Below are 6,013 nucleotides of genomic sequence, written 5' to 3'. Positions count from 1 at the left end.
AGGGCTGGGGGCTGGCACTGYCCCCTCTCCCCATCCATCCCCACTGCCAGCAGCTCCAGCCTTGGGGCAGCATCCCACATCCCACCATCCTGCACCCCCAAACTTCAGTTTTCCCACAAAATCTCCATTTCCTGGCAYTCCTGGAGCAGCAGGTTTCCCCTTATTGTGCTCTCCGTTCTTCAGCACTCCTGGTGAAATTTATTGTTGTRAAGCGCCCTGAGCACACTGGCAGGGAAAGACAATTACCCAGCATTTCCAGACTCGGAGAAGTGTAATTGTGATATATCTGTGTGCTACCTTCCAACWCAGTCCTGTGGGCCGGGGCTCATCTTTCCAATTCCACACGGTTGTCTTGATGTCCCCTGTCCTGTTCTCCCTGCAGGTGGGGGCTCTGTCCAGGCTCTGTCCAGGCTCCTGAAATTCAGAATAACCTTTCCATCGTCAGACACGAGTCAGGGATTGGGACTGAGGCACGAAGTGCAATGGAGGAACCATTATCATCAGTATTTCTATTTGTTTAGCATAATTCAATTCAGATCATTTAGATAAGAGCTTTTTCTGAACCTTGTTTTTGGTGTAAATTCTGGGTGCTTTTAGTTGGAACTGTTTTATCAGGAAACATCCACTCAATGAACCCAAAACATCAAAACCTCAATATCACAGCAAGCCAGGCCCTGCCCAGTTTTCCTTTCCATAATTTTTGGATGGTGACCCAAAATGAGCCAAACCCAGCGAGCTCAGGCTGTCAGGGCAGAGTCACCAGCCCAGGGCACATCATTCTCAGAGCCACTCAAGAAGACCACTGCTTGGAGCAGATTGCTCTGCTCAGCCCCTCAGCAGCTCTCCAAATCAGTACTACAAGCTCTAAAATCAGGGATGAACCAGCAGATTCTTCCCAGATTACCCTGCTGGTGAAGRAMGCAATGTTTGGGATCTCAGTGGGGCATGGAGCTCAGGGAATGGGCATTTTCGGGGCAGACTGCCACACCATGTGGCTTCCTAAGGTCTCAAAACATCAATCCATGAAATTCTGTCCCAAAATATACCATTTTCCCCTTTTTTCATTATTATTATTATTATTATTATTATTATTATTATTATTATTATTATTATTATTATTATTATTATTTACTGCCATTTGGGCAGTACTTATTGGGAACTGAAGCACACAGGGGCAGGGTTTAGTGATGGGGATGACACTGCTGGGAGAACAGACTCGGTGATCTCAGAGGGCTTCTCCAACCTGAACAACCCCATGGTTCTGAAATTAAACCCAATTGCACAAGGATCCCRTGGGATTTGCCATCCTGGATTGGTCCAAAGGTCCACCTCAGCTCACAGAGATCACACCCAGGGAGGGCTGCAAGAGCTGGAGCAGGGAGCAGCATTTCCTACAGCTGTGCTTTCAGTTCCTGGAAATTTGAGTGACAAACTGTCCTGCCCTGACAACTTTTGGCCCAGCTTTTAGTCCCAACAGTTTCTCTTGCCTCTGTCCCCTTGCAGGAGCCACCTTTGACCCTCCTAGTACCCTCTTTCTATACCCAGCAGGAAGCACTGCAGGTATAAATATCCTATATCCTCTCCTTCCCCATTTTTCCTAATATTTCTTGCTATAATTCATCTTTTCCCCTTCTGACACTGCTGCTCAGCCCTGTCTGCACACCAGTGCCTGTACACAAACGCCCAACACCAGGCCTGGCCATCCCTAAGCTGATCTCTCCWTTCCCCACAATCATTAATTATTTTACACAAGCAATGCCAAGCAGCTGGAAGCTCGGGAAGAATCGGTTATGAGCCGACTTGAGAAGGATACAGGATGGATGCAAAGGGCAGGTGGCAGAAATCCCACACATTTCCACCATCACAGAGCTTCACATCAATCCAGTGGGGTTTTTTTGTTGGTTTTTTTTTTTTTTGCAAGACCCAAAGCACGCCTGCTGCTTGGTCTGAGACATGAAGGATCTCGTGTCTGCTTTTATGTGTGTTAGCCCTGCTGAATTCTCCTGACTGTGAGCACAGCTGGGCTTTAGTTCCCTCTAAAGCTGACCAAAGGCAGCAGGATTTCCAGCATCACATCCCTGGCTTAGCTCGTGTGCACACCCAGGAGTGTACAWGCACACATATGGAAATTTTTCCACCCAAAAAAAAAAAGTTTCCAGGTAAAAAGAAGCCTCTGAGGTTACCAACAGTGCAGGTTAATTGACATTTTTTCAGTGTCACTGCTTGTGCCTTCTGGTATAGATAAGGCTGAGAGGAATAATAATTTCCCTGCTTGGCTACCCATTTCCAGAGCTGATGGTCAGTGGCAAAACATCTGGAGCTCAGTTAGAGCTCCCYTGAAAAATTAAGAAAACTCCGGATTTCTAAGAGTTTCAGCAGTGTGTTTCAAACAACATTTCCAGCTCAAATAAATTACCTCGCAGACAAAACAAAACAAAAACAGTTTTTCAAGACAAAAACACTTCCCTGGAATATGTCCAAGCTTTGCATTTGCCAAAATTTGAAGTTATGCCCGAGGGAGAGCAGAGTACCTTTGGCACATCTGCTGAAACGARGAGAGCTGTGTCTCTGGCTATGGTGAAGGAGGAGGAATGCAGCAACTTAAGCCTGCTTTTTGGGGTCAGGAAGCACAGAAGAAGTGATGAAAAACAGCCCAAAGCAAGAGGAGAGCGATTTAGTTTCTCTTCCACGAGGCCGTCTCAGCGGCTCAAGGGAGGGGGGGAAGGAAAAGAGGGGAAAGCTGAAAAAAAAAAAAAAAAAAACCCAAAAAAAAACAAAAAACCAAAAAAAAGAAACAAAAAACTGAGGGTGGCTTGGCTGGTGTGTTTGGGGTTTTTTTCTGCCTTTCCAATCTGCAAAGGCTTCTGTAGAGATATCAAAATCAAGAGGAGAGAAATCGGATCAAAAAAGCCTGAGCAGATAGATTCGCTTGTAGCAGAAAATACAGTTGGCACCTCTCCTTAGGTAAACCGAGGACCACACGCTTCCCCGCTATTGTTAAAGCGGGATTTTTCCTTGAAGTCCGGCTAATCCATTAAGGGAGCAGCCTGGCAGGGGCGATGGGCCAAGACCCAATGCTCGGAGAGCTCTRCAAAAGCAGCTCGAACAAACATCGCGGTGCCGCTCAAGGGTTGGGGTCTTATCCCGCCGCACAAGACAAAGGATTAACGCGCTTATCTGGGAGCAGCGAGCGATCCCCGCCGCACAGCCACTTACAGCACCGCTTGGTGGGCAGCAAGGAGGGGAAAAAAAAAATAAATCAATCAGCAGAAACCCTGGGGAGCCGCGGAGAGGGAGATTTGGAGGCTCCGCGGATTGGCGTGGTGCGGAGGGCGAGGGTGGCGAGGGGAGATGGGTACACGAGAGCCAGCGGGGCCCCTGGTTCATGAACCTGTCACTCTAAAAGCCTGTTTGTGCTTGGCCAGTCTGCTGGAAGCACATCTGCTAATACCCACTAAAGAGAAAAATGGTGTAGGGAATAGGTGGATGTCTTTCCCCCGCCTTGCTCGGGAAGCCGCGGACCGAGGGCACGAAATTCTGCTTGGGGGAGGAAAACAAGGGAGCGAGTCCTGAAAGTACGGGGAGAAGCTGACAGCAAATCACGAGTGTTTTCTGTTCTCTGCACGGGTAGAGAAAGAGAGGGGAAAAACACCCCCAGTTCTGCTCAACATCGCAGTTTTTGCCCCTTTTGAGCTGTCCAAAGGGTGCCACGAACCCGAGCATCAGCGGCAGGATGGGAAACACTCCGGGACTTTCATGCCTCACCTCGTAGCCCTGACACCAGCACCTGGCACTGGAAAAGATGTATTTTGACAGCCCGACAAAAGCCCTTTTCAGCGAGGRTGTGATGGCAAACGCACGGAGGGGAGAGCGCTTGCACCCATTTTCCAGATGCTCCAAGCCAGAGGAAAAAAAGCCAAGCAAGAGCAGCTCCTGCAGACACCCARGTGGAGCTGCAAGGACAAAACACATCCTGTCCTGCTCYGGAAACACCCAGGGCAGCWGCTGCCACAGCTCCCGGCTGAAATGTTTTCCACAAATGAATAATTTCATCTTACACTGACTCCAGAATTCGAATAATAACCAAAAATCCCTAAAAAAAAAGGCTGAAATTAACAGCATGGAGGGTGAAGTAGAAAGGAAAAATTATGGGGAAAAAGAAATAGTGCCTATGGTTTGGGATCACCAAGTTTGTTTGTTGTTATGGGTGGTTTTAAAGAAACTTCCTGACAAGGATTTGGGGTAGGCAGCAGCCTCAACCAGAGGGTGAGGGAACAAGCAACATTCATCCCTTTCTCTGTTTGCCTTGGTAAATTCACTTAGGAAAGTGAGAATTGTCAGCAAGTAAAGGAGAATCCCCCAAGTAACAAAAGGAAGAAGTGAAGGGTTTGTTCTTTTTTTGCTAGAAATATTATTTGAAATCTGTGGCAACCAGGAGAGTGCCAAGGGTTTGGGACAAAATTGGACCCAAGCTGAACAAAGAATAAATAATTTGGAATCAGATGGGCCTAAACCCACCCCTGCCTGAAGAACTGAGGATCTGAAGTATGAACAATGTTACAGAACACTTTTTCACAGGATCTGCAGCCTGTTGTTCCTGAAATAGAGCCCTTCCTTGCACAGGACATCACACAAAAAACCTATTCTCACAAAATTCCAAACTCTGGATTAGCCCAACGCAGATAACTACTGCAAATTCAGGAAATAAAAATAGGATTTTCAGGAAAGATGGATTCATGTGCCCATTCCTGCACCAAGCCACAGGACCAGTGCCATGGGGAACGGGTGGCAGGAAAACTTCAGCACCACCCACCACTGCCCGTGGCCAAGGGGCACCAACTTCTCCAGACTTTGGCTTGTAGAGGGAGAGGCTCTTGGCTCAAAACCAGCTCATCCCTCAATTTCCCCCACTCCAAGGGGGTGACCTTGCTTGCCAACTCCCTAACTACCCCTTACGTTATGTGGCACATCACCCTGATCCCGCAGATTCATCCTAATTATTATCTGGCCAGGCTCACACRGTGGACACAGRATAGATGAGGGAAMAGAGGAAGGGAAGCTGAAATGCCTGTAATGAAAATTTAAAGTTGTGTGACTCCTGCTGTTCGTGTTTTTTCCGTCTCYGAGTGCACTGAGTGTGTTTCATCCCACACCTAATAGTCACCATCTTTTTCAGGCAGTAGTGCAGAGATGAGTGAGGAGGAGAATGATCACGCTAATAATGTCCACATGATGACATTATCACCGGGGTCCACAAACTTAATTGGTCATTTAGTCCAGCTGAACAGTGGGGGCTCAAAGGATACTCAAATGCATCAAAAACTACCCTGGTCTGGTCCACTTTCAATCAGATGATCTCTTCTGGCTGGTTTTCTCTTTCAAGCCCCAAAAATCCCAGCTTCCTCCTCCTCCCTAAAATGTTGCTTGTTCTTTGATTTGATAATTTAATCAACATTTTTTACYGTTTTCCATCAGGAAGCAAATCCACCGGGTCATCCCCAACTTCTGAAAAAAACCCCAAAAGTGCATCCCCACACGCACAGCCTTTCCCCTCACCCCCAAATGAATTAAAACCACTCCAAATTCGCCAATTTTGTTTCTACTGCCACAAACCCCAACGATTTATGCAGCTGGAATGGAAGTGGCGRAGAAAAAGCGGCAAAATCTGCATTTTGAGCAGCACTTCTTTGGAGCAACCAATTACCCCGAACCCTGGTGGCGTCGGGGGCTGTCAGGAGCTCGGTGTCTGCGCCATCCCGCCGCAATTCACCGAACCTCTGCAATTTCTGCTCTACTCGGGTAATTCAGCCCCTTCATGGATTTGAACTGCGCTTTTCATGACAGCAACAGGAAGCACAAAGCTTGAAAAATCTCCAGGCTTATGTATAAACGCTCTGACCAGAGGGATTGTACTACTTTCCAGAGACAGCCATCACTGAAGACAAGACCATGCTAGCAGCACTTTTTGTGTGTGTAATAGACACATATAGGATGTGCTTTTTTTTTTTTTTTT

Source organism: Malurus melanocephalus, unplaced genomic scaffold (assembly GCF_030028575.1).
Source record: "Malurus melanocephalus ecotype Western Australia unplaced genomic scaffold, MMel_1.1 scaffold_676, whole genome shotgun sequence".
Classification (NCBI taxonomy): Eukaryota; Metazoa; Chordata; class Aves; order Passeriformes; family Maluridae; genus Malurus; species Malurus melanocephalus.
The sequence above is the reverse complement of the archived record's forward strand: the minus strand, read 5'-3'. Positions refer to the sequence as shown.